Raw genomic sequence first — 27263 nt, 5'->3', positions numbered from 1 at the left:
TTAAAAATGTTTCATTAATCCTTGCTTCAACATTACCGGTCTGCTTGACGCGAATCAAGCGTCGTTCCCATTAACACCATAGTGTGCATCGCGTAGTAGGCGCTCATACTTTACGCCATTTCTCGCTGTCAAACTATTGGACAATTCAAACAAGGTGTACTGCTGGTAATGTTTTCGCTCTTATTGTGCGTGTGTGCGTGTGTATGTGCACATGTGCACATGCGTGCTGGTGGTGTTATGCATGTGCGGTCGATGAACGTCACAATCGCCGCTTGCTGTCACGGCCCGGTGACCCCCTACGCGAGAGAGATCCCGTCCACCTCTTCCGACCGGAGGAGAAAAGTGCGATTGTCGCCCATGACAATGAAGCCTGGTGTCGACACAGTGAGGCGCCGTTGGGAAAAAAAGCACGTGGTTCACCCTCGGACAGAGAAGTGAAGGAGCGAAGAGGGTGGGAGGTTGCAACGGCTGTAAGAGCAAGCAACTCTCGCTGGAGGCTCGGAGAGCAGAAGAATGCTGGCGCCGACTTCTGCTTGGCATCATTGTTCGTCAACTGTGTTCTTCATTTTGTTCCGCAGTTGTGGGCCACATAATGAATGGGTGGACACCGAGGCGCAGTGCTTTCGACGTTGTGCTCTATGCTCGGCGTTTTTTGTATTGCCCGGTTGCGCGGTGGCAGCAAGATGACAGCGGCAGCGCAACCGCGTGTGAGCAGACGTGATTGAAAAGTACGGCGCTTCTGCTTTTGGTACCAGTATACTGCAGCCAGTCTGGCTTTTGTAAGCAGATATTTGATTAATAGTGGAGCTCCTAAGAATGCCCGTTTTGTATCGTTCGTCGTACTTGGTATTGAAACATTTCTTGGCAAAATTAGCAGTTTTTGTTCGGCGATACGACTCGCAGATTAGCTGGACTCAGCTCAAAGGTCAATGTACCGCGGTACTCAGTACATTGAAGACTAAACCGCTATCATCACTGTAGCAATAAAAAAAAAGTGAATCCGGTAGCCAGAACAGTTGACATTTTAGAAGATCTTATGCTATAGACCAAGTAGACTTCGTGCTGACTGGATCTGAGAAAAATATGTATGTTTAATGACTAGTTGACTCGTAATATTAAGACAAGTTTTCCTCATTAGATAATTGGGGCACACGTAAGTAATATTTAGGGCATACTAATGCATTTACAAGACAAACCGTCAGCGCTCATTTGCGAGTCCTTAAGTTAATGTTATACAGCCGTCATAATCAGTGCATGTTTATAGCTATAACTGAGAGAGGGTCGTAGCATGTGCTTCGATCCTGCTACTCTAACTGACTTCTATATGCGCTACAGCGCTAGTAGTGGCAAAATTTACTCGATAGCATGATAACAATGAAACAGTAACAAATAGTGGATGACGTACCCGAACTCATCTCGAAATAGCTTCTCGAAATATGTTCAACAAGCACTCTGCCGCCTGCATTAGGAGTTTGGCAGTGTAAAAGATTGCACGGGGTCCTGTATTTGGGCTTCCGCAATCACAATGCGAATTTTATACGAAGAGAGCCTGTTCAGTATTACCGATTCTCTTTCGGGCTGACAACTTTCTTGATAGGATTTTATTACAACAAAATATTTAGCGGATTCTAGGTTACTTGGAAAGCTGTTTCAGAAGAACCTTTGGAAGAAAAGAAAAAGGTAACACTTGTAACCTGCATTGAGTTCATGGTAAGACGTCTCAAAGGTCACCGCGAAGTCACACATAAACTGCCCAAAATCTTTTACTTGCTGTTTCATTTCAAGCACAAGAATGCTTTCGGATGACGTCAAGCCGCATTTAATCCAGGTACTCTCTAAATCGGGTCAATGCGTCGCCCAGAAATTGTGCGTCAGTGATCTGAAATGGGCGCTGAAGATGAATGCTTCTGCAATAATTAATCGGCCATTCTTACCCTGACGCAAAGTGCTTGACAGGTTGGAAGAGACACAAAGGTGAGAGACGGGTGGCGACAGCACACTTCGATTCCCGAACCACCTCCTCTTGACGTCACGAACTTTACACCATCTAAACGTGTCTGCTTATCAGTTCGTGGGTAGAGAAGGACTCCGCCGCACACAAAGGGAACCAAGGACGTGACCTAACGAGCTTCGAGAACTATGCCTCAAAATCAAAGTCGGTGAGGGTGGCGATGTGTGCTTGTTGCTCAGTGATATTGTATTAGGGCATAGTGCAGCGCAACATCGGGACATGGAAACAAAAAGGAACGGCAGATGCATTGCGGTTGTGCGTCAAGCTCCGTGTGTCTGCCGTTGCTTCGCCTGCAGTGGCCGCCTTCTGGCCACAATACAGCGGGTAATAGGGTTATTCGTGCCCGTTCTGAAACACCACTATCGAGTGATCATCTGATTGATTCATTTGATGCTATTCCAAATATTGACAACTTCTTCGTGGGCTTGTCCACAACAGTTGATTGTATAATGAATAATAGACAGAAATGACATGGAGAATTTAATAGGAACAATCGCACATACACTAAATGATGAGCATTTTCCGTCAGCGGGCCTGCGATCGACATTAGTTACAAAATATGGACATAAGTATTCAGGCTAAGAAAACAAGCTATTGAAGAAAACAACAGAATATACTAAGTAAGAATCAGTCGCAAGTGTACTGATCCGTTACAGAATGAACAGCAGAATGGCGAGTCAGAATTACAAGCCATTCACACTAGAAACTGGCTATATGCATATCGGCTTCAGGCACTGTTTGCGCAGTTGTGCACACCGAGCAAGTACATCAAAAATGTCGCAGTTTCTCCCGACAGGCGAATCACTGATTGCTGTACAAAATTGTTAGGCAGCCATACGCAGTAAGGTTGGTTGCTTTGTCAGACGTAAGACTGCTGTATATATTCGCTTACTAACTTCGTAACAAGCACGGTGTCACGCGCGCTCAGGAAAACATGAACACATTTCCTTCGATGACTACGGACACTCGCTATCTGAACGCTGGCATGAAGAAGAGCGGCAGCAGCAGCGAGCGAATTCGCCTTCGTCCAGCCTCCGCTCCAACGCGAGCTAGGCGCGCGAGAGCACAGCGCACATGAAGCCATCAGCTATCGCGGGAAGGTTGGCCTTCTAAACCACCGCAGATAACCTCCAAGATAGGAGGCGCCCGGCCACTCTCATCTGTAAAGTCCCTTGATACTCATCTGCACTATGCACAACCACGACCAGAGTAGAAGCGAAGACGCCTGCTAGCCTGCCACCCCCCCCCCCCTCCCTTGATGGCACGCACCGACCCCGCGTTCAACCCTTACGTTCGCAAGGCGCCGCCGCACGGAGCCAACATCCTTAACGGTTCCATCAACGTTACCCAGCATCTTAGGTCGAATGCCCGGCCCTTCAAAACAGTGACGCGTTTTAGATTTATTGTACAAATACCTGTCACAAATTGGTCTAATCGGGAAACTTCAAAGATTGACGATTTCATATAGGAGAGTCTAAATTTACCCGCCGCCCCCCCGTAAATATTAGTATCAGGTGCAGTTGCGCATTTCACATTCTTTATTACTTTTTTTCCTCAGCTCTGGAATGCTTTAATTCTATTCCCCGTCTCCATACAGAGTAGCATACCGGCGGTATTATACGCTCTGACAAAAACCTCCGTTATTCTAATAAAGAGCCTCTCTCTCTTTCTCACCGTCCTTCTCGGCTCGTCCTAGTATGCTTTCTCTCGCACCTACAGCATACGGCGCGTTGTCGCAACATCACGGCGACGCCGACGGCGGAAGTTCGCCTGGAGTGTTCATACAATTGTTATCGCAATAAAAACACGATTAATGAAAGTAATGAAAGTTAAACCGTATTTAAGTACAGCTGACTGGACCTAGCTGTGCTGCAAGTTTGGAGAATATACGTAAAATGTTTTAGTACGGCAAGTTGAAAGATGGCTGGGTTCTTGCGCTTGGTTCAAGTTGGTCGGCGTGTAGTGGGGCTTACTTCCTTTAGTGTTTCTGGCAATATTTTACATCAGGTATCTTTTTCAAGTAGCTAAACTGGTGCTCTCGAAGTATGGACATGAAACAGTTGATGCTCTCACGTCTGATGTTCCTACAGAGCGTTCTCGCGAAGAGTCGATATGCTGTAAACTTGAGAAAATTGAAAACTCTGAGTACAACCGGCAGCTCTACCCTTTTCATGATTGTGAAGAAGCAGGAAAAGCGGCGAAATTAAATTTTTATTGTACATTACTATTTGGCACCTGGAAGAGAAATACACTACTATTGAAAACATAAATGTAGGAAACTTGCTGGGCAATTTTACAGTATTTCATCCAACCTATTTCCTCTACCTTCATGGGACAGGCGTTCACTCACGGAGAACGCACTACAGACCTCGAGCACTAGATTCATGGATCCTTCAACTGTTCCCTGTACGGCTTCCTGCACGGCCAGATCTGTTTGTGTACTTGTAAACACATAACGCTATATTACCCCCAAATGCAGGCTTCCGAATCAAAGTATCGCACTGTCTCTGGTCCAAAGAACGTTTCGCTTTTATAAAAGTGTTATGCGCTTGAAGACGGATATTTGTTGCCATGAGGATATTTAGTTAGCGTTCGATATTTCACTGCGTAATTCCATAGCAAACAACGCCGCTACCGGTGCAATACAGATGGCTATATAAGCTAATTAACTGACCTTTCACCTGTTCCGTCCACTACTCGGTGAAAAACACTAACTCGAGCAAAACCCCCTCACCCTCATGACATGTCTCGAGCAATCACTTAGGTTACAAACATCATTCCGAAGCAACGGCTACAGGAGCTAGCTGAAGTGGCAAAGAAGCTATCCCTTAAAACAATGCAGCCAGCACGAAACTGCAGAACAGACGATAACATGCTGACGAGCGCCATACTTCTGCTGCCTGATTCACAGCCTGTCGTCTGTTCGCGTACATTTTTCGATATCGCGTCCTAGTATGACGAAGGCCGTGGTTTAGGCGGATAATGCGGGAAAGAAGCACGGAGGAGGTGTTATACAGACCGTGGCGAACGGAGACGCCGGAGGGAGAGGGGGAGGGGACCGTAGAAAGCGGCTACGGTTCGTTCGTCACAAACGCTATACCGGCCGACGCGGTCACATGTGCCGCGCAACCGCGCACGAGCCAAGTGCTTCCGTTTTCCTATTCGTACCCGTACGATGCAGGGGCTCGGGGCAAGGCCGCATTATGTAAACGGGCCGCCCGTCATTGTGCCCACCTTCGTGATGTCGGCGTGTGCACCTTTACACGCAGCCGACAATAGGGACGGCGGTGAGATTTAGGTGCATGTACAGTCGGTGCACCGATATGCACCAGCAGACCGGGGGATTGATGATAGTGGATCCGCACTAGGAAAACAGGACTCGCATTCGTTTGCTGCAATGATTCCGCACGCGAGTTGCTGTTATGCCGCCACAGTCTATTTGCAGGGAAGACGCGCAGGTATAACTGCATGCATGTGGGGGTTTACGCAGCCACGAAACATGCGCAGGTCTCTGAGACAATTCTTGCTTATAAGTGACGTAACCAAACTTATTTCCCCGTACGTATGGATGCGACACAGAGTGATAATTTCAGAGCGACATGCATACAACTTATGCATGGACGTAAGGGAGGGGACGGTAGAAAGCTACTTGATACCTGGCAATGTACCAAGATCTGTATGCCTGTCTGTCTGTCTGGCAGCCAAAGCAGGAGTAGTAGAGTCTACCAGTGTTTCAATGAAGATAGCGAGAAAGGTAAAAAAAACAGCATTCCATAAAAAATATCACACATTGCAGAAGCAATATAACACAAAAGCTATCGGTACGTAAAAAGGTCAAATTGTGTATTCCGTGGTGAGTCTCGGCAACCTGTGAGGAAGAAAAAGAATATGTTGATCACCTGGGTTTAGTTAGCGTGCACACGAACCTCGATACATGATTTTGTTAGTTAGATTGATTTTTCATTATGCCCCCGTCGGAATCCCCCAGTCATTCCCACGAAGATCTAACTCTGACTGTGTTTCAATAATCGCCGTATACAGCAATGTAGCCGGCTCCAATTCAGACGAAGGCGTCAAAGGAGACAGCTTCACTACGGAAGCACCGAAGTAAAAAGACAAAAAAAACACGATACAGGGTACTTTGCTATACAAACAAGATCGCGACTGAGCAGGGAACTCGGAAACTCGACGTGAAGGTCGCTTGCGCACAAGAAAAGGTAGCCGTACTTTACTGCGCGCCTAATGTGTGTCTTCCTACGTTGTGTCTTCTGTAGGTTGGCACACGGAAAGAGTTGAAGTACATACGTATACAGTATGTACCTTTGTTAGGTTTCTCCCTTGTCATCGCGAGGCAGGCGTCACGTCGCAGAAGCGTCTTCCAGGTGGTTCCAGACCGCGTTTCATTACGTGGGCTCGAAGCTGTCTTCTTAGCAGGCCGAGTAGGCTGTCCCCGATTCTGGACAGCATTAGGACAAGCACCCTCCTTCTGCTCAGACGCAGAACCCTATCAACCGCTCAGCCACGAAGGCTAATTTCTCAATAGCACCACCGCGCCGTTTTGTTGCAAAGGCCGGCTTCACGTGCTGTGAGCCCGAGACTTTAGGCATGCAGTTGCTTTCGAAATGAAGGGTGTGCGCTCGGGGTGTGACATGGGAATGTAGGCGTCACACCCTGCTGACGTGCCACGACTGAAATCGTTGCTGTGCCATCGTTGCTCACTGTTGCAAAGCCAAAATTTGCACGGCGTCACCGACAGTGAGCTACGCGTGCTCTGTCTTTTTGTAAAAATCAACGGACCTGAAAAAAACGCTCGTACAGTTACTTGGAGTCTATTACTGTGAGAGCTAACTGACTCGCTCCTTTCGCCTTACTTTTTTTTTTCAGTACGCTCTCTCTCTCTCTCTCTCTCTCTCTCTACGCCACGTCCAACCTGGACCATGGCTACAACTTTTCAGTCCCAACCGCAAGGGTGGACAGTTTGCCAGCATCCGAAAGCCGATTTCAAGCCAGAAACTACTTCATACTGACCAGTTTATATTGATTCTGTTGTTGTTGTTCCTGTTTCTTTTTTCTCTCCTCAAATTTGCAGCTCGTCAAGAAAGTTCTGCTGTGTGCCAGTGCAAGGGTCAGGAGAGCATTTATGCTGTCAAATAAATAAGGGCAGATATCCTTATTCGGTCAAATGTGCATTAACTACTATGGCTTGGAATTTTGAAATCGAATATTTTCAGTACGCACAGAGAACCATGTAATGTGCTGCTAAGCGCAGATAGAAGAAAGAAATTGCGAATCTACAAAATAATAAATGCGCTGTGTACACCATTATCACGTAACACGCAATGTGACAGATACCAAGACCCCAAATGGGGTGGTGGTGGTGGTTGTGGTGAGTTGCAGCAACGGCTTCCCGACTTCGATATTAGAGAAGACAGCTGAGACGATGAACAACAATCTCTCACGAACATTGGTTAATTCGATAATAATGACAATGTTGCCAACTTTCGTAGCCATCTTTTACGCAGTAATTTTTGTGAGATGAATAGACAGAAATGACACGAGCACAGCAGTAGATAGAAGGCTGGTAGAGTTAATCCCTCCAACGCCACCCTATTCTTGGCAAATCCCCTTACTGCTTATGTGCCACTGTCTTTGAAATCATTGCCACTTTCGTAAGGTGTATGCCTGACGTTACCCATCTACTCAGATATGCATCTCAACTTGAAGCCGATGCTTGACTTGATACAAATGACGCCTTCTCGTGAACGCACCGAAGGAAAGCGCAATGAGCATGTTGGGCGCGTTACCGACAGGCGTGATTTAGATCAAGTCAAGCATCGGCTTCAAGATGAGATGCATTTTCGAATACGGACATCGAGCAATGCTGTTTTAGATACACAATGAAAGAGACATGAGCAGAAAAGATGCATTCACGCAGGTGAATGAGGAAGGGGGGATTTAAATTCGAGGCTTGTTCATTAGCTTCTACTAGAACCAGCGAGCTCTAGGGAAGCAACATTTGGCAATATAACCAGCTCTATACGGAGCCCCGTTTACAGATATGCAATAAAGGTTGCACTCATACATGCCCAATGTATTGCGCGTAATCTACAAAAACAGAAGCTGAATAGTGATCTGACCTTCTTTGGTCCTGAATTGAAATGAATTCTGGGCTTTTACGAGCTAATGGCAAGAGTTGATTATGAGGCACGCCGTACTGGAGGACTCCGGATTAATTCTGACCACCAGGGGATCTTTAACGTGCCCCCAATGGACGGGACATGGGCGTTGGGTGCAGTAATGCAGACTGGGCACGTCGGCGACGACAAGAAACCGAAGTCGAGAGCTAAGGGAGATTGCGAGATCCATCGCAAAGCAGCTCCGTGCCAATTCGCGACTGAGCACAGGGTCTTCGGTTCGAACCTGGCCGCGACGGCCGCATTTGCTACTGAGGCGGAATGCTAAAAAAAGAAGCTCGTTTACGATGATTTGGGCGCACGTTAAAGAAGCACAGGTTGGCAAAATTAATGCGGTGTCCTCCATTATGGCGTCCCTCCTAGCCCACTGTCCAGCTTCTGGACGACGCAGTTGTGGTTACTGCGACCAAGCCTAGTCGAAAAAAAAAAAAAAAGACAGACGCATTTGGAGCCCGTACGGGTTCCTCGGCATACAAACGTCCCTTCGTATTTTGTTTTGTTTTTTCACCTTGACTTGGTCAGCGACGTCAACTATACTTCACCGGGTGGCCTGACCAGGGGCCCTATAACGTAAAACTATTTCAATATGTTTTTATTCCAACATCCTGACGTCTAATTTGCGTAACCACCGACGCAAGAATCGGGAGGTCACCCGCAGGGTTGTCTGAACAGACCAATCAAACGCTCTCCTCGTTTGTAGGAGGTCACTTTTGTTTGCTTGAAAAACGAATAAAATTGCATACGCTGAGCGGCTTGTCTTATCTAACTCGCTCACAAGACGCGAGGAGCACGCTCAAGTGGAGAGGGATTCGACGGGTCCGAGCCACCGCATTGAAAATAGATAACCGCACGAAGAGGGTGGTGCCGGCGACTGCGATTGGTCCGCTTTCCCTTACTTAGCTTGCAGTGGCTGGTCGAAAATCGGGGCGGCATGCAACGGAAGCTTAAGAATGACACTAAAGCGGATCCTCAGCAAAGAATAGTTGGCAGAACGAGGTCGTAAACGTGCCGAAAGTGCTCGAAAACGTTACACGGCCACGCAAGAGTTTTATTATACGCAAGTAAGCCCACGCACTCCGGCAGGTGCGAGTAGCCAGTGGCTGCGTGATCGGCGACAGCCATCTTTAATTCCTTTCGGAACGGGCCAGCCTGCGGCTATTCAGAAGAAAATTGAGTTTTGTTCGGCATATTAATGCATCTTTAACGCGTACACGTCACTTTGACGCGGTGAGTTTCTGCGGCTTTGTGACGTCGCGTGACAGGCAGGTGAAGTGGGTGCAGCCCGAAAACTTTTGACCAATAGCCGAGGCCTAATGGGGAAAAGGCGTCGAATAAAAAATAACCATTTTCTTTTTTTTTGGTCAAATCATGCATAGTCAGTGTGTACACGTCATATCAGATGGGGAGCTATCGCGGTTTTCGTGACGTCGCGTGACAGACAGGTGAAACGGGGGTGGTCCAAAAAAGTACTTGACCAATCGCAGAGGGCTGATTGCAGAATTCGAATAGAAAAGTTTGGAATAGTTTTACGTTATAGCACGCCAGACGAATTTTCGTCGAACTCCCGACTACGTCTGCTACGTCTTCGAGACCACTAACCCCCAAATTTAAATGATTCTTTTTATGTTCGCGCTTATACATCTATGCTGAAGTAGGTTCGGTTCGGTTCGACAGGCTAGGCTTACTCACGCTGCACACAATTACGGGACGTTATCTTTCGGATGTTTCCGTGCTCGCGTGTTTTCCGCGGGCGGCACCATACGACAGCGAGGAAAGGAAGCGGAACTGAACGATCTGGTCACGTGAAGCCGTTCCGGCACGGTCGCGCTGGCCCCCCTGTAGGAAGCACCGGCCTCACCGGGCGGTGGCGTGCTTCCGCTGACCGCTGCGCATCGCAGATTACTGTACGCGCAACGGTCTGCGACTCTCGCAGCGGCCAGTGCCGGCTGACGGACACTGTTCGGGTATCTGGTGCGAGACGTCGCTCGGCAGAGGGGCTGACCACGAAGAACGATGCACCCCTGCTTCGCGTACGCCTTTTCGGCGCTGTGGGGCACGCGAGTTCTCGGACTGCCCACGGCCGATAGTGATCTCATTATCACCGGGACATTGTCTAATTGATAAGTTTACATCACGTTAACGTCGCGTTAAGCTTTCCGGTCCTACAGTGAGATACGTTTTGCCTTCTCCACCCAGGCTCCCATTGTTTTCTCGGTGTCTCAATTTCCTCCTTGCCTCTGTTGTCATTTATCTCTTGGCTCATTACGAAAATGCGTTTTCTAGGTCTCTCTTTTCAGAGCTCGATTCGTGTACCTTACATTGCTTACGCTCGAACGCGAACCTAGTTGTTGCGTTTTTGCGCGTTTGCGATGCGTTGCTGTTCTGTGGTCGACCTCGGGCTGGTCAATTTGCTCGCGATCAACTTATATCCGACACCACCATTTCAAAACATTTTTTTCTCATTGTCATTAGAATTCATTCATTCATTCATTCATTCACTAAAATTGTACAGATCAAGCGCCGATGTTGGAATCTGCGAAAACCGAAGCTCTTGTGAAACGTTAAATTAAATGCCAGAAAACTAAATGCGATGCGTACAATCGTTTTCGTAGACATCCTATGCAACGTGTAAAATCCCATAATGTTTGCTTTTATGCACTACACTGTTCACAAGCATGTTCTGGAATGCAAACACCAGATCAAGCGGTTCGACGTTAAAAGACCAGTCTACGCAGAGACGTCACCAGAACGGAGGCGAAGTTTGACGTTTGTCGAGCGAAGAGCGCTGAGGAGAGCTGTAGAGCGAGAGAAAGCCCGACGTGAAAGACCCTAGTGTGAGCTTCGCTATTATTCGACCGTTTCGTCTCTGCTTCTTTGGCCTAATGGAAACTGGCGCTCGCGGGAGGTGTGGCCCGGAAAGCTTACGTTGAATACCGTGGGCTTCAATAATATTGGCTGTGGCGCCTTGCTGCTGCGGACGCGCAGCCCAGCCCAACCAATCAGAAGTTCAACAGCAGACGAAATGGACATGCCCACTAGACGGGCTCGTGCAGAATACCTCCCCTGGTGTGTGTGATGTCATTTCCATAACACCTACTCGTCTATCCCTACGTCAGGCTGAGTGCAGCTCGCACGGTGCTCAAACCAATGCGGACAACACGCCCCTCCCCCCCCCCCTCCTTTTGGTCAATGCCCGTACGAAAAAATTTATGGATGACGTCACCGAAAGACCGCCGTTCCGGCCGTAAGGCCAACAACCGACGCCGTCGCGTGAGTTCCGTAAGATCTGGTCGTCTGGACCATCCGGCGCTCGGGCTATAGCCAAGACGCGTACGCGCACGCACGCATGCGCACACGCTTGGACTTGCGTAACGCCCTCGTTACCCCGCAAATCGCCGACGACGTGCACAGCGGACCGCGCACCGCATCTCGTTGTTTTCTGAGCAGAGCGCGCGGTCACTTCCTGGCGTTTTTTTTTTTTTTTTCGTGTAATAACGGCGCCTTTTTCCTGTCGGCCACCCGTGTACGTAACCAACGCAAGACCACCTCTTCTAAGAAAAAGAAAAAAAGAGGTAAAAGAAAGACGACCGTTTCTCCGCTGACGCTGTCCAGAGAAAACGGAAGGAAGGTTTCGTACGGGGGTCCCGTCTGGAGGCCTGCAGGATTGCGAACACGCCGGACACGTTTCCGCGTCGGCGCCTTGACCAGACCGTTCGATGCGCTTCGGTTCGGCGCGCGCCTTTCATGTTACACGCCCCGTGCCCTTCCATCGCAAGGCACTGTCCATAAAGCACAAAGCGTTAGGTTTCGGGACGGGAATGCCGCGTGTGGGCGATACTGAGCGGTGTTTCTGCCTCACACGGTTGCCGCTTTGCTTTCTCGAGTGATCCGCTGAAATTGCTGGAATTTTTTGTCGCAGAACAACGATAAAAGAAAAACAAGAAAAGAAGAAACGCCGCTTGCTTGCAAATGTCTCCGGTACTCTCTCAAGCGCAAACGAACGCTTTGTAAAAGCGCTTATTTTAGACAGCTCATATTTAGGCGGCTCCAGTTTTGCCAAGACGGCGTCGTAGCAAGGTTCGTTTATTTTCCTTGTACGGTACGTAGCTGTTATTTTCTGCTTTATTTGCATCCTTACAATCACCCGGAGAACATTATTTCAGTGGGCTAAGGTAAGAACGCAGTTCGTTTAGCAGTGGAGAAAAACGAAATATATAAAAGAAAAAGAAGTTACGAGCGGCGTTGCAAAGTAGAGACTATAGTTAAAGTAATTTTTCGTTAATTTTCGCATTTCCGTAGGCGACTTGCGCCGGATCGCTCCGACGGTATTCAATGGGAGCACGGCTAAGGTCTCGTCTTCAAACGAACGAGGCATTCAGAAGAGTCAGTAGGCGTTGTAGATACTTTGTCGATAAATACTTTGTAGATAAATGTTTAAAAAAGAACGCAAGCTAAGTGCGCAAGATACAGTGTTCGGTGTAATTATTAAAGGGAAAATGAGACATCCACCCATTCGTAGCAATTGCTACAAAGGAAACCCATACGGCTTCAACCCGTATGGGTTTCCTTTTGTAGCAATTGCTACGAACGGGCGGGTGTCTCATTTTCCCTTTATTAATTACTTCTCTCCACCTTGCGGGTTTCCGGAGGACTAGTACGTCAGTGTTCGGTGTAACGCTGAAAATTAACAAAAATCATGCGGCACGCATCCTAACAGTTTGCTGTCGGTGACTAATATTACCATTACAGAAGTGGTTAAAAGTTAGCGTTGGGGAAGGATGTCTCGCTGCTACACGCCAGATACCCGGGTTCAATATCGTAGAACTGCATATTTTTCTTCTCTCTTTTTCTAAAATTTTTCATCTTGCCGCTCCGCTGCGGTTTGTCTCACGTGGCAAAAATATATCTTTTCTTTTTTCATCACTCACTTAGAACGGACAAGGGCAAGATGACAGCAAGTAGTTCGACTTCACTACCACCTGACAGCCGCGTTCATTGGACAGCCATATTAAAGCGAAAGCTTTACTGGCCGCGAACTTGTGATTTCGCCGTGGCCGTGCTCCGAGGAGGCACATGACGTCACACCGCGTTCCTCGTCACACCGCGTTCCTCGTCGGTGCGCTCGCCTCCGCTCGCTTCGCCAGCTGCGTCGCATGCCTGATAACATGTCGGATGATTGAAAAGGAGAGCTCGCGTGCGCCGCAACCACAGTGGAGGCGGCAGTATGGACGGCGACAATTCTGATAAGCAGGAGGTGGCCTGGAATCGGCATCGGAACGAGATGAAGAGGAAAGGAATCGCCTAGGAAACAGACGAACAGCGCGCCGAACGACTGGCTCAACGCCGCAACATAGCTAGACAACCAGACCAGACTAACCTAGACTGGCAATAAAGATTAATCATAGTTAACCATGCTATACCTTAGCTTTCGCTACGTATATTCTGGCATAGCCGAGCTAAGCCACTGCCAAATTTTTTTCAGGCTATAGGTACATTTATTGCGCTGTTTTCGAATAAAACGAAAAAAGAACAATGCAGTGACGATTTAGCGATAAATACATTACGTTTCACTTGTTTGAAGTCCAGGATGGATAACTTACTCGTAAGCGTTGCAGCGCGATGGCTAAGCGTGGACCAGACAAGTGAAAACAACAAGGTCGCATCCCACACGTCTTGCTTCTTCGAGAAGCTAAGTGCAACTGACGGTGGTCCGGAGCTGATCACCCGTTAGTTGCACCACTATATATATATATATATATATACACCACGTCACCGGCTTCATACACTTCCCAACACTTTGTTTTCTCACTAACGCATTAACTTGGCATCGTACCCGGTGGTAGGTATCGAAGATTTTACTCCAGTGCTGGTATGGGCACTTCCAGCCACTTCTGTACTTCTATAATATCATTATTTGACTGCAAATCATTGAGGATTATGCCACCTTACCTTTTGTTATTAATGCTAATGTTATGCCACATTACCTTGTGTTATTGGAACTTGTTGTGGGCTGTTGTGTGAAATGTTATCTCTATATATCAATGCTAACACAATTGCTCTGCTCCTGTTGCTGTCGGGCGACGTAGAATTAAACCCAGGACCAACTGACGTTTCACCGCCGTCCATTGAAACTATTGCAAAGGCCATATCTCGCATAGAAACATCACAAAGCTCTGTTCTGTCCGAACTTTCTCTCATCCGAGCATCACAGAATAGCATCGAGACCCTCGTGACCAGCCTTTCGGCACGCGTTGATGCCCTGGAGAAAATTGTCCAGTCGACTCAGTCAAACGAAATAGGTTTAAAGGCGGACGTGAATGGTAGCCTTGCAAAACTTTCCACTGAAATCAAAGTTCTTACCGAAAAATGCGATGATGCAGAAAATCGCCTGCGTCGTTCAAACTTACTTTTTTGTGGAATTCAAGACACAAAGGGTGAGACTTGGCTTGAGTCTCAGACCAAAATAGTATCATTCTGCTCCGAGCAACTCGGTTTATCCGTTAGTACAGACGACTTGGAGCGTGCACACCGACTTGGTCGTTACCAGCAAGACAAAACTAGGCCTATTATTGTAAAATATGCAAGATTTAAAGATAAATCAAGAATTCTTGGAGTGGCTTCTAAGCTCAAGGGCACGAATGTTTCGATTCGCGAGGACTACTCAGCCAGTATTCGACAGGCGCGAAGGAAACTTTATCTTCATGGACAACAGAGCGGCAGATCATTTAAACTTCGCTTTGACAAGCTGCTGCTTGATGGCAAACAATTCACGTACAATGCTGAATCTGATTGTATAGTTGAACTGAGGGCATAGCGGTCACTGCGTCTCTCCAGGCATGCGCGCCCCTCTTCTCCCCCCCAGACCTGCCGCGCCTCGGTTACTGTCCCTGTTTATCAAAGTATGTCGGTCTTGCTCGCAAACATGCGTAGTTACCTGCCTAAGAAAGACGCTCTAGAATCTATCTTGAAAGACAACAATACTGACCCTGCTATACTTACGGAATCTTGGCTGCATCCAAATATTGCTGACCACGAGCTACTAAATGATAGCCACACATACGCTGTTCACAGGCTTGACAGGTTGGGGCGCAGGGGAGGCGGCATTTTGATTTTTGTGAAAGTGTTCCTTCATATGTCACCAAATTGAACTGTCAACATGAAATTTTGTGTGTAAATATATCACTTCGGTCAAGTATGACTGTGATTATTGCTTGTAATCGCGCTCCTGACTGTGATGTTTCTTTCAACCATGAACTAAATTCTGTACTAGCGAATCTTTACTCACGCTTCCCGTCTGCGAACTTTATGCTCTGTGGCGATTTTAATTCTCCGGACATTAACTGGGCAAATCTAGACGCACATTACCAGCAATCCAAAGATTTTCTTGACACAATCCTTACATTCAACTTTACTCAGATGGTTAATATGGCAACCCGTGGGGAGAACATTCTAGACCTTATCCTTGTCTCTAACCCCAAAATAATAAAATCGCTATCATCCGTAGCTGGTCTAAGCGACCACAAATTACTGCTATTTAATCTCTGCATCCCAGTTCCTTTCAGACAGCCCTCGACCAAATACATTAGGGACTACAACAAAGCAGATTTTAGCAAAATTAACACTGAACTGAACACTTTCTCACATTTTTTTCGTGAGACTGCTCCTTCTCGTACAGTAGATGAAAACTGGTTGTTATTTAAGAATAAATTATTACGGCTTGTTGAGAGACATGTACCTCTTGTTCGCATTCGCGGTGATTTAGGAATACCCTGGTTTTCCAACACACTTCGGAGGCTGTCGGGAAGGAAAAAACGTCTGTTTCGTGATGCGAAACGCTCTAAATCTTGTTCAAAGTGGGACAAGTACTTCAAATGCCTGCGCAAATACACTAGCACTTTGAGACAATCCAAAAAGAAGTTCTTCCACCACGATTTGCCTAACATCATACGTGTCAACCCCAAAACATTTTGGAATATTCTGAAACCAAACAATAGCTCCAATAACATTTCCTTGACTTATCCTGACGGTTCAAACGTGCCGCTTGATCAGCGGTCAGACGTAATGAACTCATATTTTTCTTCTGTTTTTACTCGTGAGCCTGCACTGAAGGACTTTGATTTGCCCATCCACAGTTTTCCCCTCATGTTTCCCATTACAATTACTTCTCAAGGCATTATGAAACTTATTGATAACCTAAAGATTTCTAGTGCCCCCGGGCCAGATAACATCACTGCTAAGGTACTAAAAGGTACGAAAGCAATTTCCAGTCATATATTACAAATAATTTTTACCCAGTCCATTACTGATAGTTCACTTCCAAATGACTGGAAGATTAGTAAAGTGGTACCGGTATATAAGTCAGGCAGCCACTCTGATCCTTCCAACTATCGCCCCATTTCCCTAACGAGTATTCCCTGTAAACTCCTAGAGGAGGAGGAAAGAACATTATTGGGTCCTGAGGAACCCCTTCCCACCCACTCTTGGTTTAGTGGTCGGCACGGGTCGCGGGCCGCACCCACGTTGGGACGGGAAGCCCGTGAGCCTCCGCCCTTTCGTGAGCCCTCTGGACGGCCCGAAGCTGGGTCTGGTGGTCGTCGCTTCGCAGGGCGTCCATCCAGTCTTCTTCTTTGCTGAACACGGTGCCGCTTAACGCGGAGCATTGCCAAAGCATGTGCGATAGCGAGCAGTACGATTCGCCGCAATCCGGACATTGCGGCTCTCATCCAGCCCACATGGGGGCCGACGTGCACCCCGACTTTCCCAACGCCAACGAGCTGGCACACGGACGCGCGCGAGGACTCACGCACCGCGGCGATCGTGGCGGGCGAAGTGGCGGGGAGGGAGGGGAGCACCGAGACCCGCTGCTCACCTTCAACGAAATAACAACACACTATCAGCTGTCGAGGAGGACCTTCCCGCTCCCCCACGCTAAACTTACTAGACCACAGTCATCTATATTCAGAATGCTGCAAACAAGGTCGTTCCCCTCGAGAGGCAGAATGAGCCTTTATTCACCGGACGTAGAGCCGCAATGTCCGGATTGCGGCGAATCGTAAACTCCTAGAACATATAATATATTCGCAAATAGCATGTCATCTCGGTGATCATTCCTTCTTTTTTCACAATCAGCATGGTTTCCGGCCTGGTTTGTCATGCGATACACAGCTTTTTGAATTTATTACTGAACTTCACCTCAATTTAGACTCATCACTTCAAACTGACGTCATATATCTAGACTTCGCCAAAGCATTTGACTGTGTTCCCCATCAGCGGCTTTTGGCCAAACTTTCATGCCTCGGTCTCGACCCTCTCGCACTGTCATGGATCCGTTGCTTTCTTACTAATCGATTCCAGTACACAGCTATCGGAAATCATTGCTCAACCACTGCTAGCGTCGTCTCCGGAGTACCACAGGGGTCCGTCCTCGGTCCCCTTCTCTTTCTCATCTTCATAAACGACCTTCCCAACGGCATATCATCCAATATCCGACTTTTTGCAGATGACTGCGTAATCTACCGTCGCATTACAGACCCAGCCGACCATGCAACGCTCCAAAAAGACTTACATTCATTAGAAACCTGGTGTTCCAACTCTTTAATGAAACTTAACATCTCCAAATGTAAAGTTATGCAGGTATTTCGTAAACACTCTAACAAGAATCACTTGTACTTTTTAAACTCGACAGCCCTATCCACCGTTGAGTCGTATCGTTATCTCGGTATTACTATTAATAGCAAGTTGACCTGGTCCGACCATATAACAAAATTGGCTACCAACACTAATAAATCACTTGGTTACGTCAGACGTACCCTTGCGCTGTGCCCCTCATCCACAAGAAAACTAGCTTATGAAACTTTTATTCGAAGTAAACTTGACTACGCCTCAGCTATTTGGAGCCCGCACCAAGCTTACTTAATTAATATGTTAGAATCAATACAAAATCGTGCCGCTAGATTCATCACTTCCAGATACAGCCGTGAAGAAAGTGTCAGTGCGATTAAATCATCTCTAGGACTCGAACCATTGGTGTTGCGTCGGAAAATTGCGAAACTGTGCCTTTTCCAGCGACTTTATTATAACTTCCCCGAACTGCATGGAAGGCTTCTAATCCCACCAACCCGTACATCTCGTCGCCTTTTTAACTCTTGCAGCATCCAGCGCTTGCATGGTTCAACAGTTTCCTTTAATCAATCGTTTTTGCCTAGCGCCATTATAGAGTGGAACAATTTACCAGATAGAGTTGTCAATGAGCGCAACCCCATTATCTTCAAGCAGCTGCTTACTGATCACCTTAAACCCTAACCTTACAATGACCGTACTGTGCCTTCATTCTTTTGCGATTGCTGTCTCACATTGTGACTGTTCTGCTGATTTGCTTTTGCATTCTATTCAGTGTGCCTCTTGGCTTTTTTTTTTGTTTGTTTTTAATGCGAATCCACAGGCTGAGTCTTGTAAGAAATTGTAACCATATCTTTGTTTCTATCCTTATCTTCTGTAACCCCCCCTTATATAATACCCCGACAGGGGTCCTTAAGGAAAAATAAATGATGATGATGATGATGATGTTGTGTTTGTATTTTCCAAAGGTCAATACTTGTGCGCTTTAGGCAGATTCTATTCAACCCTTTTACCTATAACGTATTTAACGCCTACTGCCTTTTAAATAACTATTTTTTCGACAGGAAGCATGCCCCCGGCCACGCTGATACTGACAGCCATCTAATCGGGCTACTGTACATAGGCTCTCCTTCTTGTCTAAGGAGAATCTTAACTATAACTCATGTGATAGCAGCAAGGTATGCGTGTATGATGGACAGCTGTGTACGTATTGTAACCACTGTCCTCCAAGGCAGTGAGAAGCGATACTGGATACGGCTTTGCGGTAGCGCTATCTCCTTATCGATCCGCCGTATCGATAAGATGTGCTGAGAACGTCGGACGCACCTGTAAAGAAATATTAAGGGGTCCGGTGGACGCATATCTAATGAATGTGCGCACGTGCGTCCGACGTATATCGATATGCAGTTTGCTTAGGAATACGTTCGCCTTTTGCTGCAAATGAGTTGGTGACCAAGATACGAGCAATTTTCGTAAATTGCTGGGGGAGGCTTGTCCAATCTTCCTGGTTTTACTGTCGATTGTATACAAATCAGGAGCTTTTTTTTTCGAAATGAGTGAAATCCACTTAAACGAAAAAAAATGTTATCAGACAGAAATGCAATGCTATAACAGCAATTATATGATATGTTTTGCGCGTCGATGTTTGCAACTTTACGGCCACAAGTAATGAAAAATTATGCAGCAGATTTGACCAATATTAGCATGTCAGGTAGGGATTTTACTATTTTTGATCTGAAGCACTCGATCTGACGCGGTTTTGGTCAGAAAATATTGTTGAAAACGACTTTCAAAACAGTTTTATGTTATTTTAGTGGAAACGCTATCAGAACATTGGCACCTAGGGGCACTGCTATGCTTCGTGAACACTGGGAATAATATTTGGACAAAGAAAATTCGTTTGCTTATAAGCATAGGGAGCCTCATTTGTAATGCCTCGCAACATATCTTTCTTGAGCAGCATTGAAGGCTGCAACAAAATCAGGAACACCACTTGCAAACAGTGCCTCGATCAGATAGATTGTGTGGTAAGCGCTCCCCTATAGACGGGTTGAATTTGATTTATTTTCATCCGTACACCAGCTCACTTTTGAACAAAACTGTGGTCTTCGCACATGGTTCCTTTGCCTTTTTTGACCCATTTCATTGTGTTACTTTTTCTAAAGAAATGCTGCCTAGTTTTTCTTGTCATTACACCTCTATGTCACATTGGCTAGATTTTTGTATTTGGGTCATTTCGAAGAAAATAACTAACCGCACAAATGTGTGGTGTGTGCGCTAGTGTTCCTAGGCGCGCATTGTCGGTCATTTTGGTTCTCCACTTCTTTTTACCACTATTTGCCCTTTCCTAGTGTAGGACAGAAAACCGAGTGCATAAACAATCGACGACGATTGTCAGTGTAAGCGAAAACCCGAATTAACGAACGGAAGAAACAAAGGAAAAAAACGATATCTTTTTTTTCCCTAGAACGACCATCGATTAACCACGAAAACGGTCGAAAGAGCCTAAAAAATATATTCGTTTTAAGCTGTAAAGCGGGCTTGCCCTGCCCGCTCCGTCACACCCCAGCGGAGTTGTCGTCATCATGGTAACTCAACCCCGACTATATAGCGAAGAAAAAATTATGCAGCACCCAACGCACATGTTGGAATATATGTAAATAAGACCTATATTATATGTTCAATTATTATGCAGGATTTTCTTTCGCATATTGCGCAGTACAGTTGTGTGCTTGCTTTGACGGTTAGCGTACACCGGAGTTTAGAGCACACAGAAACGTTTACTAGCACTAGCGTTCGGCTCACATATAAGCGTCGTATACAAATCTACAACTATATCGGCAAGGATACCGACCGACCCAGGAGCAGATAACAGTAGCCCTGCGAAACCACGAGGGTATAGGCAAAGAGAGGTTCACTGTTAAAACAAAGTGGCGTTAAGAATGCAGCGTATATAAATGTCAACTGAAACATCATTGCATTTTTAAGCAGAGACACCGAGAACATATTTCTCGAAATTAAGCAAAAAAAGAGGTTATTGGTGAATGGATATCTCGTAACTTGATTTCATTACTGTTCGGCGCCAATACCGCAATTCGGGAATGCGCTGTCAAGTGAGTATCTAAAATAGATTTAGTGCGGCTGTTTTAAAATGGCCTAACACCATCTGCGGTTTACTGTGGACTGCATGTAATGTGCACCTCTTCAAGTGCTGCAGCAGACTTGGCAGCCCTGCGCTGTGTACCGCGGGAAAGAGGTTTCAATCAGTCTTTCTCCACTCAAAACCACTACGCCTTGCTTGTTGCATCGTTAAAAAGAAAGGACATCATCTGAGTGTCCGCAGTACAACACAACTAAAGCTTCTGCTCATTACTGTCTTGTTGAGTGACCCACAACGCATCACTGGCAGCGAGAGATCTCTCTCAGCTCTTTGATAAATCCCCCGTGAAGACTAGTTCAGATGAATTTCTGAGTTCCCGTACTTGTTCGCCCTAGCTTTGCGCTTGTAGTTGTAGGATGTTTTTTCTTTACTTTTATTTCCCTATTTTCTCCATGATTCACGGACTACTCTGGCAGTGTATCGCTATCTTCTGCAAGCCCTCTGTCGGTAGTTTGCATCTTCATTGTCGTTTCTTTTCCTGTCTGACATCCGACCCTTTCTGCAGCCATACTTGCCCTTGCTTTATATTTCTAAAATTGAATAGGAAGATCACCAAGTGTATATTTAGGATATCCATACCGCATGCACATTTATCGTGCTTGAAGCTGTATGTGGAAAAAAAAAACATATATGAATGCACACGCAAGCAAAACAAGCACAGAGTACTCGGTGCCTGTTTCGCAGACAAGTCGTAACTGATTTACACGGTTAATATCAGGCGTGCATGTATATACCATCTGTGGACGACACACTCTGTCACGCATCGGTCCCCCCCCCCCCCGCCTTTCTTCACTCGCTGTCTTGTCGGAGGCCATCCACGGCCGCGTGCAAGGCTCTTTTGCATGCGTGACTCACGCCCTTTAATGAGTGACGCGTATTTTACAAGCGGCGGCGGCCTGTGTATTCTCTCGCACACGTCGACGCCATTTGTCCCGTGCAGTATACCTTCCTTCCTCGCCTTGTTTGAAGCCGTCCGCAACGATGACTCGTGGGTTTATTGTTCTCACAATATTCTGCTCGACTTTCCTCTATAGGCCCCGCCGAGGTGACTTAGTGGTTGCCGCGTCCTTCTGCAGCTGACGCTGAGCGCGAGCTCCCGGGTTCGATTCCTGGCCGCCGCGGCAGCCGCATTCTAATGTGGGTAAAATATAAAAAAACAAAACAAAAAAACTCGTACATTAAAGGCAACAAAGGTGTGTATAAGCGAGCTCTCTCATACCCTTACGGAAGAAGTCTGCGGGGGGTCTTCTTTTGCCACTGCCCGAAGTATACCGAAGACAATGAAAACGCTTCAGTATGTACGGTGCCTATTCCTCCGCTGTACCCGAACCTTATTCGTATGCTTCACTATAACCGAACTTAGTACTACATAAGGTATCCCGGTTACATTCGATGCATGTTCCCTGCACGCCGGCGTCTGGCTCCACGGTCCGTCGAAACGGTATATAGGGCTCAGCTGTTGGGCATGGTGTTGGGCATTACGATTACAATAAAATAATATAATTAAAACAACAAACAACGCCCTGCCTGCTGCACCTAAGTATTGCAGGCTGCCAAATCGGAAAAATAAATAAAAGAGTGATAGCTCGTAGACGACGCCGGCGTGCGGCGGCCGGTTCTCACCGAGGTTCCTGGAGCCGCTATTCTAGGCATTCCCGAAATCTGCCATATTGTCAAATCATGGCAGACATCTCGAGCCAATCGGAGAGGCCGCAACAACCGTCGGAGCCAATCGGAGAAGAGAAGATGGCGAAATCTAGAACATGGCGCGATTCGACAATGTCCGAAATATATAGCAGTCCCGGTTACATGCGGCCACGCAGGCCGCGTTGCTGGCTGTTTGACTGACATTTGACACCGGCAGCACCGCTGCAAGCCACGGCGTTGGCTTGCAGCGCCTCCCGCCGGCCGTGGAACTCCAGCTTAGCTATAGAATAACGGCCGGTGTAACTACTATATAGATTTCAGTGCACGTTAAGGAAACATTGGCGGTCGAAATTAATCCTGACGTCTCCGCTTGTTGATACGGTGCGTTAAACCTTGCGATGCGATTTCATATTTTCCCCTTGATTTTCTTCGAGTTCACTGCTTGTCTACGCCTTCAGGTTTCCCTTAAGAGGTAAGGAGCCGTCAGAAATCTTCGGGATGTAGCCGAATGGCTATTTAAAAGATCATAACCACAACAATGAAGCACTTAAAGCGTTAAAATAATTAAAACAGTTAAAACAATAAGTTGGTTAAAGCGTTATTCCATAAACACTTTAATTTGGCAGGAAAAGATTTGGTTATTAACGCGATAAGCCAAAAATGCACGGGAACTATCGCCGATAAGGCAAATGTAAGCAAACAGCCAAACGCTATAGCTTCGAGAAAGCTATTCGCTTCATTTAAAGAACAATGCGCTGAGTGCGTGTATTTTGTTGCAATGAAGATATTTGGGTGGCCTTTGTTGCTTTATTGCGCAGTCCCGTAGAACAGAGCCGTTAACCAGCGCATCTGTCTTGATGATAGTAAAGGTGAGCCTGCCTCACGTGACGTCTCGAAGATCTGTAGTAGTCGGTGTTCGACGACGAAGGCGCCCAGCAATTCGGCGTCCCTTTATATCGGCAGTGAGATGTCCCACCACCAGCTACCGGCCTCCGATTACGAAAAAAAAAAAAGCCACCCCCCTCCTCCCCAAAAAAGCTATACGCTTTCAAGAGGAAAGTCGAAACTTCCCTTCCTTTCTTGAAGTATGTTCCATCATACCTGCGCGCCGATATGCCACCGCGACGTCACAAATTCCAAAGTACCTTCTCCCGTTTTGGTCGTGTTGGTGCACGAAAAGACCTCGAAAACTTGCTACGCCGAGTTCTACGCCTCCGCCCATGCGCGGGACCCAAAGAGAAAGCGATCGGCCACGACGGCACCACGCTGTGCAGATCGGCCAGTGTTTAACGCAAGCCCAAACACGAGCGACAGTTCTTATTTTACGACGGGGGGGGGGGGGGGGGGGGGGGGCTTGCTCTTTGGTAACATTATTGATGGCGCAACAACAAAGACGCGCAAGAGTAAAGTGACGCAATTTTCTCTCTCTCTCTCTCTCTCTCTCTATATATATATATATATATATATATATATATAAGTCATTTTTACGGGTGTGCCAATATTCATTTTGATCGAATTCTATAAGGGACAACGACAGTTGTTATGTTGTTGCAGTCTATAGGGAGAAAAACTGATTCGAATAGGGACTTCCCAGTGATTCCGCTGCAAGACTACCGCGGCTGCTGCGCAGACACTTCTGGAGCGAACGCCCGGAGTGGATCACTTCTGCCCAACATTTGCTTCCCTTCGTAGATATTGATTTCTTGGAGAGCCTAAGATATTGCTGTCTCGATTCAGACAAAGCAAGTTATTATATGAGCAATATCACGATGTTCGGATTATATTAAAAGAACTGTGTGATGGTCCCGTAATATTGCGCCTCCTACTCTGCTACGTCCATCTGGTGACGTGATGTACCCTAGTTTAAATAACTAACATTGTCACGGTGCGCCGGGTGAGACGAGCTTTCTTTTGTTTTGTTTTTTTGTTTTAATTTACAAGCTTACAAGCTCCGCTGACCTGACATTGAGTTCTTACCGGCACTGGACGTACTAAACATAGATGTCCATTCCGATGCCAAATGCGTTTCGTGGAAACATTATACTTCTAGACTTTGTTCATAAATCGGGAATATGCGCTATACGACTCGCAGGCGTTCTTTTTTCCTCGAATATGCGTATTCGATTAAAAAATTTCGCTCTTCGAACACCCCTATAGGAATTTGCTTTAGTTACACCATAAAAAACGGAGTTGTTCGCGGGTGCATAAAACACAAGCTACCCCCTTGAGTCATGAGCGAGAATCGTTGCACGCCTACGCGCGCACACACTAATGACATATTTTTTTTGGGGGGGGGGGGAAACAAGTTTTTGCAGTACCCACCACTGTAGTGGCTATGACGTTGCGCTGCTGAGATCAAGGTCGCGGGCTCAATCCCGGACGCGTTGGCCGCATTTCGATGGGGGGAGAAAAAGAAAAAGAAAAACGCTCGTGTAGTCAGAGTTAGTTGCACGTAAAGGAATACCAGGTGGTCAAGATTAATCCGGAGTCCCTCACTACGGCGTGCCTCATAACGAAATCGTGTTATTGGCACGCAAAACCCCATAATTCAATTCAATTCCAGAATTAAACTATTTGCAGCATTATTAGAGGCTAGTCTTATTTGCTACAGGTCGTGCTCTGTCTCTAAATACAGATAACGTGTATATACTTCCAACTCTGCATTGCGCTGTTAATCTATAGCTTCGTTCTTAGTGACGCTTTATTTTTTGGTTTACTGCGTGAAATTTTTTCATTAATATTTCTTTCTATATTGTTTCTTGCTGCTGTTGCTGAGGGCCTCGTATTCCAGCTACAATTTCGTAATAGCTAGCTGTTTAGTAGCCGAACCACCGCTTTTGTCGCACGTAATAAGCAACAACCACCACTGTACGCGCATCTTTGCGAGAACGTGTACGCGTGTAGGTGTACGAGTCTGTAATGGTGTAGGTTTGTTTGCGAAGCCGCTAAGCAGTGATTCAGAATAAACACTTGGACGGGTTGTCTAAAGGAATTTCGTCACAGACTAGCTCAGCAGCACTTTTCGCGATTGCGAAGGCTATATAATTTCCTCGCCAATTTGTTGAGCCGGTTTCTGTTCGAGCTGACTGTGTCACCTGCAAGCTGTACGCGGTTCGAAACGACAGACCTTGAGAGCCGGGTCATGATTCTACATAACAATTATTGCAAGACAGTCACGTGTTATAACTTTCAACTTAGCGTCATCCTAGTCGACCTAAAAAGCCGAGGATTTATTTGCTTTTCCTTGAGGCCAGTTTATTTCTATTTACAGCAAGCAGGCGAGCTGACACACAGTCATTAAAAAAGATTGATATTTGATGCAGACACAACGCGATATGAAATATCGTAACCAATGTGCAAACATTATCTAAGGGCAGAACGAAATCCTATGCGGAAGCTCATGATTTTATCTATAACCTTGTTACTTTAAATTTTCGTTGGCATTAAGCTTTCCAATGTACCACAATATATATAATGGATAATTCTAAAACAGTTATTTTAATATGCATTTTGCAGGTTTATAGAAGACTCTTACCACTACAATCAATAATCAAACATCTGATTTATTATTCTACGTGGTTAGGAAATAGTAAATAACATAAAAAAATAAAGGAGGGCGAGGCGCGCGCTTTTGAATTATCACCTTCTGTTGGGTAATGACCGCTCATTGATTGGATTTCTCAGGGACTACTTATAAGTGAAAATAGCGGTCGGCCATTTGTGATCAAGCTTCGTATAGGCGGACAGAAGTCTTATGATGAAGAAAAGTTTTAATTTTCACAAGGATCGCACACTTTTCTGACAGTTTCGAGGTAACACGGTGTGTGAGTGAAGTTGAAACGTGCATGACTATTTCAGGTTGCACTTCTGATGACTACGGAGCAGCTTGCTCAATACTATAATGCGAAAAGTTTGGCTATCATAAACTGTTCATTCAATACGCCTTCTATAATCATGAACCTTATGAATATTTCCTTCGTATGCAGCCCTCAATTGCAGCTCACCATAGAGTGTGTGGCTACACTGCTCTCCATAACAATTTTATTCAATGTTGTGGCAGGAGACATGGCAAAGCTCTAAAAAATTATTGCGCTGCTTTCGATGTCACATATTTAGAGCGTATGTTTACGTCCTCAGATCAACTATTCCAAACTGCGTCACTTAAATATATCTTGACACTGAACATCAACACTGCTGTCCTTCCACCTCATCTTCGCGTATTTCTGAACTACATAGTTACTTTGCGCTGCTCTGAACTGTCTTTCGTGTACGTCTGCTCTCGTAACTCCTCAGGACTCCTCCTCCTCCTGTTTGTTTTCTGCAAGAAGAACCGCAATGGTGACTCAGTTGCTATGTAGTTCCGCTGCCGAGCACAAGGTCACGGGTACGAGTCCAGGCCGCAGCGGCCACACTGTGACGGAGGAGGAATGTGAAAACACTCCGGTAGCCTACATGGATTTAGCTGTGCGTAAAAAAAATGGTGCAAGATTAATCTCGAAGCCTCCACTGCGGCGCACAACACAATTTTTTCCGGCAACAACTATCTGCATCCGCAAGAACTTTTTAAGTTTGTTTCAAGCGCAGTGACGACAAGGGCAAGCTAGTGGACACGCACAAGCGCTTGTGTTTCTTA

General features: G+C 46.3%; 1 protein-coding gene across 1 annotated transcript in view; it reads right to left on the bottom strand.

Annotated features, from left to right (window-relative positions):
• Nucleotides 1–27263, bottom strand: part of LOC126546287 (uncharacterized) — a 62600-nt gene that overhangs the window by 9545 nt on the left and 25792 nt on the right. The gene's annotated exons all lie outside the window — the stretch shown is intronic.

This window comes from Dermacentor andersoni, chromosome 10, assembly GCF_023375885.2.
Source record: "Dermacentor andersoni chromosome 10, qqDerAnde1_hic_scaffold, whole genome shotgun sequence".
NCBI classification, from domain to species: domain Eukaryota; kingdom Metazoa; phylum Arthropoda; class Arachnida; order Ixodida; family Ixodidae; genus Dermacentor; species Dermacentor andersoni.
Note: the sequence above shows the minus strand (reverse complement) of the source record. Positions and strands in the feature narration are given on the sequence as shown.